Consider the following 12,731-nt stretch of genomic DNA (forward strand, 5'->3'; position numbering starts at 1 on the left):
AAAACTAATCAAACACGGTCTTAGTGATGTATACTTTTTCAGGTTATTTTTGCTTATTGATTCGGAAATATATTAGTACAAATTGGCAATGTTTTGTACATTGCATAGTCGACCTCGATGATACTAATCATAACGAGCCTCAAACTATAGCCGTTTCAATTGATCCAAATAAATTGCCTAAATTGACTAATTGTCGTTCCTCATTCCTCATTATCAGTTTGATAGTGAGATCTCTGTGATCAATGATTGTTGACGATGTCGAAACATGATAATGAGCATGTTTGGATGAGTTTATAGATTAAGAATAAGCCCGTGTTTGGTTTAGGTTAAATTTAAATTTTTAATAGATTTTGATAAAGTTAATTGAATGTACAATTAAAAGTTGTGGATCTTATAAAATGCGTGATTAAAATTAATTATTGATTTTAACTCATAGATTTTAATCCACATTTTAGTGGAATTAAATATGGGCTAAGTCTCCTTTTGTGGTAAAAATTTTCCCACGTCATTACTCGTGAGGTTCACGACTGGAAAGATAGAATAAGCTACTTAGGTGAAATTAAACATAAAAGCGTGAAAAAGGGAAAGTGGAGGGAAATTTGTTGTCACGTCAGCCTGGAGATAAGCCCCGTTTTCAAGCTTTGTTCGTGTAGTGGGGCTGTAATGTTTTTCTTGAAGCTAAAAAACTTTCCAACTCTTTGCATAGATTATGAGTCTTGTATATCATATCAAAATGCAAAATGTTAAAGGTAAAATTACATCATGCATGCATGTTTAGTCGGGAACAGTTCTGTGTGTGGCCCGTGGCTTTGCCCTGGGGCTTGATTTGCTGCTTTTGTTTTGTTGGGACAATTCTGTCCATGAATCGACAATTGAGTCCCTAAACTTTTAGGGCAGCGCCTGAGTGCTCCCCCGATTCGACCGCTCCACTGGAGGCGCCACCATCTCCGCGCCTACCACCTTCACATTTTCACTTTGGTTCTTGGGCCTGTGTTGTCTCGACTCAATTTGTAACTCCACTTTCCCACTCGTTCTCCGTCCCTGAGACTGCCGACCATCTTTTTCAGTTCTTCTTCTAACTTTCTGGAATAAATCTCCGCCACTTTAAGAAGCGCTTCCCATCTGGCATTCTGCTTTTTCCGATCCTTTTGGTAATCTCCACTTGTTTCTACTTCTGAGCAATATTGTATTTGAATCTCGTTCTTTCCCAGTGAAACTTCTTGATTCTTGTTAAAATCAGATCACATGCAGTAACAGAACTCATTTTCTTTGACTCAAGTACAGTAGAAACGGTTGCGCTGCCACCAATCTTGGCCGGCTGAGAGTCACAATCATTATCTTGAGGCATTTTTTTTTTTCAAGTCAATACCTAATAATACTTTATTCTCCGTCTGCTCACCATTATGGACGAGTGTCTCTTCTTCTTCTCGGTGGTTGTCGGAAGGCCGCGGAAGCGGATTGGAGGAACATTGGAGATAGCGTGAAGAATCCGGTGAAGTGACACCTGACCCACAATCCGCTAACCCTGGTGTTACAGTCAAATCTATTCTTGAATTTGTTTTCCGTTTTTGACGCCATTGATATTACTCGATACCTCTGATTCTTATTCTTTCTTGTCACTTTAATTCTGCAATTTCTTTAATTTTCAGATACACAGAAAAATTTTGATTTTGGGAGAGAGGAGCAGAAAGAGTAATAGACGAGATATATTATTGTGCTCTGTTGTTATTATTTATTAGTTTGTGCATGTTTCGAAATTAATGACGTGGCAATTGGATAGAAATGAGATCTGACGTGGACTTCTGACACTCGGCAGTCAGCAATTAGAGTGAAGACTGACTTAGATGACCAAGCACATTGAAATATGTTTATTTCTAAAAGAATGATGCTATTTTTGACGATTCTATATTGTCCTATCTGATTGTCTGTAAAAAGCTGTCTTTGATAATAGCAAATCATAGGAATATAGTGTCGTCCTTATAAAATCTGTTAAAAAAATTCTATACTTGCAGAGTTTTACTTTGTAAAAATATTGTCTAAATTTTATTTTTATTTGTTGTCTTTCAACAAATTATTCAAATTTTCAATTAAAATGGTTAATTTTTTTCAGAATAATAAAGTAAAATTAAAAGGGCTTATGATGGGAATTGTATGAAAGAATGAAGCAGCTAATGAAATAACAATAAATTTTCTATGCATTGCTTCAAATTAATGACTAAAAAGAACCTTCAACAAAATTCACATGTGAGCTCTTTCTTTAAGTTCTTGTTTGATTTCAAGGATATACGGTATGAATAGATTTGAGAGAGACTGATTGGACAAGAAACTATAAATATATTATCATTTTTCCTATTATTGTTTGTCAGAATTTTTTTTTATTAAATTTTCTTTTAATATTTAATTCATAGCGAGGGCATTACTTTAAAGAATTTTTTATATTTAACTGTCAAACTAACAATTTTCACCACGTTGAGTTGTAATTATGTCACATGCTTGGACAGATTGAAGAGTCAGAATCTCACACTAGTCGAAAACTTGTAAAACTCAGCCCTAATTTTTCCTTTGAATTGCTGAAAATGCCCAATTATCAATTCAAATTAAGCATCTTGATTTGAGTTGAGAGAACTAATGATCTCTATGAGTTGGAAAAAAAAATATATCAATGAGACTCAGTGCTGGAGAGTAAAAATAATGACATCGATATTAAGGTGTTCTAGGCTTAGAGGAACATTTGTCACTCAACGACGAAACTTTGCTTATTCCCAATGTCTGTAAGTTTGAATTACATTGAGATTTGCGTAAAGAACAATATATTATCAATTCATTATTATTATAATTAAATTAATTTATCACATCAGATAAAATATGCAAGAAGAATACTCAAGTACTGAATTAATTATCCCATTGGTCAGTATATTTTCATATTATTTTCTGTTAATCATCGTAATTTTCACAACCTTTATTACTAATCACTAAATTTTGGTGACATAAGTGCCACGTATAAATATTCGTTATTCACGTCATCCATTTTGTCTATTTTTTAAAAGTTGATGATCGAGTGACACATGGTGTAACAATGTGGCAAGCTCAATGTAGTGCTTGGAACTGAGTTCATAGTAACTGAGCAACAAGGTTAAAGTAGTAGAATATTTTGGGGACGTTGGTATGTATTTATGTTACTCCTTTCGTATGGATGACGAAATTCTTTGTCTCGATTAGCCTCCCATTACTTCATTCAACATGGGGTCGGAACCCATCTTGAATGGAAAATGGGAGAACATACCATCTCGAATATTTTTATTTTACTTTTAAGAATATTATGGTACAATAAAGTATAGGAGAATGAGCATAGTTAAGCAGGGACTAAAATTTTAATTTTAATTTAAGTCAAAATTAATAATTAATTTTAACAACATATTTTATGGGTTTCACAACTTCTCAACTCTATATTTTATTAACTTTTATCAAAATTTATTAAAAATATGATTTTAATCCTCACGTAATTGGGGTTAAATAACAAAGACACCTAATAAACCCTACGAAATTTACAAAATAGACATTGCATGCATTGTGTAACTAGCTTTTATTAGATAAAGTAAACAAAAGTAATAAAACGACTAAAATATACATATCAATTTGAGATATTTTAAGAGTATGCCTTTTGTTATCATTCATCAAATAAAAATAGCAGTATGTAGCCCCTAGGGCACATCTCAACTGATAAAGGACGAAATTCTTTAAGACGGGCAGTTTAGAGCTTGCGGGTTCGATTCATGGGGTTCTTGGAAGGCAAGGCTTTCTCATGAAAGATAGGATATTTCTTGAAAGACATGAGTTCTTTGGAAGGCAAGGCGCATACATGGGTTTGACTCGCTCGACACTTTGACAGTTCAGTTGGGGGGGCTCTTGGATCCTGGCTAGTTTGGGGCACAACCCGTGGTTTACCTAATCTGCGTGAAGAGGGGCTGGATCGTAGACCCCAAGATTAGTCGTTGTAAGGTGGACATCTCGGTAAAAAAAAAAAAAAAAAAGTATGTAAAATGTTATTTTTCAAGAGTGTAGATACACCGTACATCGGTGCATGGTATTTATAGAAGCAAATTGTTATATAAATTTTCCTATAATTATCGTTTCCCAACCGTCTAATAAATTGGGGCACTGTCAACTATCCAGTCTCACTTTGGGCTGTTGCTGTGAGATCCCAAGAAAATAATAATAATAATAATCTGCATGGCTTTCCTCCTACATATTTGGTTTATTTCTATTCTAATCATGAAGAAGTCCTAATGAGTATATATTTTTGTATTAGAGACATTTCAGCTAGGATCTCTCAAGTCGTGAAATCTAATTATGATCGTTCTGCGAAATCAATATGCAAATCGATCTTCAAGGCGAGGTTGCCGTGAGGGTTGGAAGATGCGTAGGATGTCCCCCTCTCTGCCATTGGATTAAAATTTCATTAAGGTCAATATAGGATTTTACATTTTTTTTTTAATTTCGATTTTGCTCTAATTTGTCTAATTTTGTATTACCAACATAAGAGAGATGTTGGAGAAGATAATGTGTGAGATTTTCTTTTGCAAATTTCTTTTAATCATAGTGACTTACTAGAAAGGAGAAAGAGGACGTAGTATCACATTGAGGCAAACCTTGATAAATCTTGCTTATTTTTATTTCTGCAAATTGATTGCTCTTGATAGATCAGAATTAATGTTTCTAATTCTTAGTTGTATTCAATATTCAAACCTTGCGTCTATGGGCCTCGAACCTTCTATATGTGGCACTTCGGTCCAATTACATGACTTTCCTAAGTGCATACACCCCTTCCCAGAACCGTCGGCAAACACTTCCCCTAGTGTTTAGTTTTTTCCTTTGTTCTGAATCGATCTTCAGATTGAAGGAAATGGGAAATGAACCACCTTAATATTTGCGTGAAAGGAGGGGAATGGAGAATTTGTTGGAAAAAATGGTTATGAAATGGGTCAACTTTGAACCCAAATTTCAGTGAGACCCACCTTTTAATTAATACGGGACCTAGCATATTCATGTTTTACTTCGCGAGATGATTAATGTGATATATTTATTTCTCGAAAACTATTTAAAATTGAATGAAATATTAAGTATTAAAGTAACCCACATAAACTAAGTATTACGGAATAATTTGATTTTCCAAAAACTTATCTCACATAGGAAAGTTAGGAAACTTTGGTGTAATTTATAAGGTGGAAGTTTGGAATTGGGTTTGGGCCACAAGGGGTACCAATAGTGTTTGGAAGGGGGAAGACCTATATCATATTATGTTCGGTCTTAAACCCACGTGTGTGCGCCGTTGCTGTCGTCCGTCCGACCGGCCGGCACGAGCACGTGCCCGTGTCCGAGTCCGGTGCGGGTGGACATTTGCACTATATTAACTTTTTGGACAAAATTTATTTAAAATTTTGGGCCAAATTGTAAATAATCAAATTCTTAGGTACATTATGAAATTTAAATTTTGGCTTATTCCGAGTGTTTTATTTTCTTTTAACAGTCGTCTGTTTACCAACCAAACAGTCGACTGTTAGCCGACTGTTAACCGACTTAACAGACGTGACTTTTAAAAACAGCATGTCTGTTCGGATTTTGAGATTTGTCTGAAAGGTGATGACTGTTCGAATGGCCACAAACAAGTCTATAAATAACTAGCCTATCTACCAGAAAATATACATCATTTTCATTGCAAACTTTCTGTGCTTTGAATCTCATTCCCTTCTCTCTTGTTCTGATATTGTCTCGAAGTAAAACACACTTCGTGAGTTCGTTGGAACTCCTGCAGATTGCAGTACTGCTTCCGTAGGAGATGAAAATTCGTTCTATCCTGGGGAACGATTGCTGGATGCCTTTAGCACCATTGAAGGCAGCAAATTCGTTTTAAAGAAATATCGTGAAGTCGTTGGCCTCGAATTACTTTTTACATCCTGTTGATCAACTCTTTACATTCAGGTGATTCTGTCGGATTGGTTTCCAAGAAGTAACGTCAAAATTTAGAAACAACAATCTTAAAACGAATTTATATTATTATTTTGTTTCTGTTTCTACTCTTTCTTACCGTTGATCTTCTGATTGTGTTTCAGAATGGTAACTTCTGGTACCACACTTTCGAATACGACCGGGGAAAAATCAGAAAAGTTTAATGGGTCAGATTTCAAGCGTTGGCAACAAAAAATGCTTTTTTATCTGACAACGTTAAATCTGGCTAAATTTCTGAAAGAAGACGTGCCTTCATATACCGAGCAAGACAGTGATGCTGAAAAATTGGCTACGGTTGATGCATGGAAGTATTCTGATTTCTTGTACAGAAATTATGTACTTAATGAACTGGATAACACATTTTATAATGTGTATTGTAATGCTAAGTCCGCAAAAGAACTGTGGGAATCTTTGGACACAAAGTACAAAATCGAAGATGCCGGCACGAAGAAATTTATTGTCGGTCATTTTTTGGACTATAAAATGATTGACAACAAGACTGTCATATCCCAAGTTCAAGAACTTTAAATCATACTTAGCGACGTCCATGCTGAAGGAATGAAACTAAGTGAATCATTCCAAGTCACTGCACTGATTGAGAAATTACCACCTTCATGGAAGAATTTCAAGAATTACCTAAAGCACAAGTGGAAGGAAATGAAACTTGAAGATATCATTGTCCGATTGAGAGTAGAAGAAGACAATCGCAAAACTGAAAAAATGAATGGTGCATCTCATTCGATGGAATCAAAAGCCAGCATCATAGAAGGAGGCTTCAAAACTAGCAAAAAGAGGAAGCACAATGGGGAAGGACAAATTGGTTCTTCAAAAACTACTAAAAAGTTCAAAAGCAACTGCTACAATTGTGGCAAGGCAGGACATTGATCCAAGGATTGTCGAAAGCTAAACAATGTGAAGGGAAAAACTCACTAGGCCAATGTAACAGAACATGAGAACCTCACTGATAAGGTACAAGACATGAATCTTTCTGTGGTTGTCTCTGAATGCAACTTAATTGGAAACACTAAGGAGTGATGGGTGGATGCTGGAGCTACTCGTCACATATGCTCAAACCGCGGGATGTTCTCTACCTACAAAGCAATGGATCATGATGAACATCTCTACATCGGAAACTCGTCATCTTCCAAGGTAGAAGGACATGGAAGATAGTGCTGAAAATGACAAGTGGAAAAGAGCTCACTCTGAATGATGTTCTTCATGTGCCTAATATTAGGAAAAACTTGGTATCTGGTTCTCTACTAAGTAAGAACGAGTTTAAACTAGTATTTGTCTCGGACAAATTTGTACTCTCAAAGAATGAAATATTTGTAGGAAAGGGCTACCTGAATGAGGGGCTCTTTAAGTTGAATGTAATGACTGTTGTACCTCCAATTATGAATAAGAATACATCTTCTTCTTACTTGCTTGAGTCATTTAACATTTGGCATGAACAATTAGGACATACAAATTATAACACTTTGCGTAGACTAATCAAATTAGATTTATTACCAAAGTGTGATTTAAATCCTAATCACAAATGCGATATATGTGTAGAAGCCAAAATGTCACGTCTACCCTTTCGTTCTGTTGAAAGAAGTACCGAACCCCTAGATTTAATTCACACTAAGATATGTGATTTAAAATTTGTTCAAACTAGGGGAAGTAATAAATACTTTATCACTTTTATCGATGATTGTACTCGATATTCCTATGTGTATTTGCTCAAAAGTAAAGACGAAGCAATTGAAGTGTTTAAACACTACAAGTTAGAAGTTGAAAATCAACTTAGTAAAAAGATTAAGGCCATAAAAAGTGATAGAGGTGGTGAATATGATTCACCATTTGAGAAATTCTGCTCGGAACACGAAATTATTCATCAAACTACTGCGCCTTATTCTACTCAATCTAATGGTATTGCTGAACGCAAGAATCGAACATTGAAGGAGATGATGAATGCTATGTTAATAAGTTCTGGATTACCGCAAAACTTGTGGGGGGAAGCCTTGCTTTCTGCCAACTATATTCTTAACAAATTACCACATCGAAAAACGCAAAAGATACCTTATGAAGTATGGAAATGTCACAAATCTAATTATAAATACTTGAAGGTATGGGGATGTTTGGCTAAGGTAGTAGTTCCTAAACCTAAAAGGGTTAAGATAGGACCTAAAACCATTGATTGTGTATTCATTGGTTATGCCTACCATAGTAATGCGTACAGATTTATGGTATATAAGTCTGAAATACCTGATATGCATGTTAATATAATTATTGAATCAAGGGATGCTACATTTTTCGAAAATACTTTTCCTTATAACATGCAAGGTGAATCAAATTCACAAAAGAGATCTCGTGAAAACGAAGAGACTATAGATCAAGAATCTATAAATGAACAACCTAGACGAAGTAAGAGGGCTAGGAAGTCAACCTCCTTTGGGCTTGATTTTCTAACATATTTGTTAGAAAATGAACCTCAAAGTTTTAAAGAGGCTATGTCATCAACCGAAGCTTCATATTGGAAAGAAGCTGTTCATAGTGAAATTGAATTCATACTACAAAATCATACTTGAGAATTAGTAGACCTCCCTCTCGGTAATAAGCCTTTGGGATGTAAATGGATTTTCAAAAGGAAAATGAAAGTAGATGGATCAATTGACAAATATAAAGCAAGACTTGTCGCTAAAGACTACAAGCAAAAAGAAGGTCTTGATTATTTCGATACCTATTCTCCTGTGATAAGAATCACATCCACACATATGATTATTGCAATAGCAGCATTAAATGGTTTTGATATACATCAAATGGATGTTAAAACGATATTTTTGAATGGGGAATTAGATGAAGAAATTTATATGGAGCAACTTGAAGGATTTGTGGCCTCAGGACAAGAAAAGAAAGTGTGTCGACTTGTTAAATCACTATATGGATTAAAGCAAGCTCCTAAGAAATGGCATGAAAAATTTGGCATGGTTATGATGTCAAATGGTAAAATTAACGAGTGTGACAAATGTGTTTATGTCAGGAACACTCCAAATGAATATGTCATGGTATGTTTATATGTAGATGACATGTTGATTATGGGTAACAATGATACCATAATTCAAACTACAAAAAGGATGCTAACAAGTAAATTTGAAATGAAGGATTTAAGTGTGGCCGACGTTATATTAGGAATTAAAATTTTTAGAACATCTGATGGTCTTATATTGTCTCAATCACACTACATTGAGAAGGTTCTTGATAAATTCAAGAAATATAATATTATTCCTATGAAAACACCTATGAATGTCAGTATGCATCTTGTTTCCAATACTGGTGATAGTAAGTCTCAATTGGAATACTCTCGTATTATTGGCAGTTTAATGTATGTCATGAATTGCACTCGACCTGATATTGCCTATTCAATTAGTAGGCTAAGTCGATATACAAGTAATCCAAGCACTGATCATTGGAAGGCTATTGTTAGAGTTTTAAGGTATTTAAAACATACCCAAAATTTTGGATTGCACTATTCGAGATATCCAGCAGTACTTGAAGGATACTGTGATGCACTATTTGGATTGCACTATTCGAGATATCCAGCAGTACTTGAAGGATACTGTAATGCAAATTGGATATCAGATACTAAAGACTCCAAATCAACAAGTGGATATGTCTTTACACTTGGAGGTGCTTGAAAATCTTCAAAACAGACATGTATAGCTAGATCAACAATGAAATCTGAATTCATTGCATTAGACAAAGCCGGAGAAGAAGCCGAATGGCTACGAAACTTTCTAGAAGATATTCCATGTTGGACAAAACTTATGCCTACTATATGTATCCATTGCGATAGTCAATCAGCAATTGGTAGGGCACAAAATGCAATATACAACGGTAAATCTCAACATATACGTCGTAGACACAATACTGCTAAACAATTGTTCTCTACAGGCATTATCCCTATAGAGTATGTGAAATTAAAAGAGAATATTGCGGATCCGCTAATTAAAAGTTTAACAAGAGAGCAAGTCGAAAGTTCATCGAAGGGGATGAGATTAAAACTAATAAAATAATCAAAAGTTTCCATGGTGGCAACCCAACCTAGTTGACTGGAGATCCCAAGATCTAGGTTCAATGGGACAACCGAACTGTGAAAAACTTAGTATGCACTGGGAAGATTTTACTCCTACCCATTCCTATGATGAGTCAATGCCCAGCTGCCGCGAAATAGGATAAGATATGCTTTTAATGATTTCTATATCTTGATTCGTTCAAGTGGAGTATAGCAGAATACTCTTTATGGAAATCACCTATGTAAGTGAGAAGGGGCTGCTTCTAATGGAATTAGGTGAAGATGAATTCTCTAAAAATCACTCATGAACCAGGAGGTGTCCAAGGTCAAAATGGACACAAACGTGAGAACCAACTGTGATATGAATCAAGGCGTGTCAACAATCAAGATAACTCAAGCGTCAAGTCACGGGAAGGATTCGTTGATCGTCGAAGGTGGACCGATAACGCGATCGAGGATGAAGCAAGTGAAAGAAGCGATGGGATTGCTCGTCAAGCAAGTCAATGAAGACACAATGTTCGGGGCACAAAATGGAGCAAGTTTCATGTTGGAGTCGAGGGCCGAAAGGACTTGGATCAACGTGTTAAAGACGGAAGAAAATGAAGCCGAATATTGTTCCATGCGACCGCATGGTTAAACAACCTATGCGGTCGCATAGATGGCCTCAGGGATAATATTGGGGGTAGGGACTTGTTCTATGTGACCGCATAGATTAACACTATGCGGGCGCATAGAACAAAAACATGAAAAAAAATTCATTTTTTTCCGAATTTTCTAATTTCGATAGAATTCTTATGAAATCAAATTATTACCATAATTTGATGGGTTTTGGACGTTTTTTATCCATTAGTATAAATAGGAGAATATTTTTCATTGTAAGGACTTTTGCTTGAATAATGTCATAGAAAGAGAATTTGTTCTTTCAATTTTTTGTTCTTCTTGAACAATTTTGGAACTTATCAAGATTCAATTTCTTGTGGCATTCTAAACAATCAGATTGTGGGTTCTTTTAATTGTAATCAAGGAGTTTTAGGTTAGTCGCTAATTTAGGGTTTCTTGGTTCAATTCTTGGGGTTCAAGATCCAAAATTGGGTTAGTATTGACGTTCTTGGATTCCACATCAATCTTGTTGTGGGTTTCGTAGTTTCCATTGTTACGGGGTTTGCATCAGCTGGTATCAGAGTTTTGGCTCCAATTTAATCAGGTTATATCCTTTGTTTTCTAATTTTTTTTTCAATTCCTTGTGTTCTTGTGTCCAGAAGGTTTTCTTGATCCTTTGATCCAAAAGTTTCATAAAAAATCTTCAAATTTCGTTTCTGGGCTCAATTTTCGCCCAAATCAGTTTTCATTTTCTTCGTTGGTTTTGTTATTGATTTCCAGATCTGAAAAAAATTACTGTTTATCTGTACAGTAAAAAAAATTTGTTAAATATTATTGATCCGTCAAATACCAACTTTTATTATTCAATATCGTTTCTAAATTACTTGGACACATTGAATCATTCCATTCCTTCAATTCAAGTCAAGTTTTAAAAGTTCTCTTTGAGTCATTTGTTACAATTATTGAGTCACGCCTGGTTTGGGGAATTCTACACGATTTGATTGATTGAGTTCATTGATTGTTCCTAGAAGCAATTGTTGAAAGAACTGAGTGGTAGAAGGCAGAGATGTGAGCTTAATAGAGGGTAAAAGTCCTTGTGTGTTTTCGAGTGACTTTTGGTGAGGCAGTAAAATAAAATTTTTAGTGTTAGGATGTCAGAAAGGGTAGAATCAAACTCAAGCCGACAAGATAATAATAACAATGCATCGGAGGATTTGGTGCAGAGGTTTGAGAGGGTGTTTGGAGATGTGGGAGATAGGTTGGAGAAGCAAGAGGCTTGGATGAATAGATTAGATACATCGGTAGCTAATCTTAGTCGGGGGCATCGAGTGGATGTATCTAATGCCAGAGGACCGGATAAATGGGAGCTTAGGAGGGAAAGGCGAGAGGAGTATGGATATGGGAGTGACATGGGCGAAGATGAATTTCACAGTGTTGAGATGGGAAGGATGAGGAATAGAGGTAATAGGTTCGACAGACGGGGTCGGAATGATCGCGGGGAGGAGTTGGATGGAAACTTGGGAAATATAAAAATGACAATTCCTTCATTCAAAGGAAGGAGTGATCCCGAGGCATACCTGGAGTGGGAAAGGAAGGTTGAAATGATCTTCGAGTATTATAACTACTCGAAGGAAAAAAAAGTGAAGTTAGTAGTTTTGATATTCAGTGACTATGCAATTTCATGGTGGGATCAGGTGATTACTTCACAACGTAGGAGTGGGGGAAGACCGATTAGCACTTGAGAGGAATTGAAGTCATTGATGAGAAAGAGGTTTGTTCCTAGCCATTATTACCGAGAGATCCATCAAAAACTGCAAGGTCTATATCAAGGGTCGAAAAGTGTAGATGACTATCATAAGGAGATTGAAATACTCATGATTAGGGCCAATGTGGTGGAGGATCGGGAGGCTACCATGGCACGATTCTTGAATGGGTTGAATAGGAAAATTGCCATTGTAGTGGAGTTGCAACATTATGTGGAGTTGGAAGACATGTTGCATGTGGCTATGAAGGTAGAGAGACAACTGAAGAGGAAAGGGATAGATAGGCAGCCGTTATGAACTTCGAGTGT

This window comes from Olea europaea, chromosome 16 (genome assembly GCF_002742605.1).
Source record: "Olea europaea var. sylvestris chromosome 16, O_europaea_v1, whole genome shotgun sequence".
NCBI classification, from domain to species: Eukaryota; Viridiplantae; Streptophyta; class Magnoliopsida; order Lamiales; family Oleaceae; genus Olea; species Olea europaea.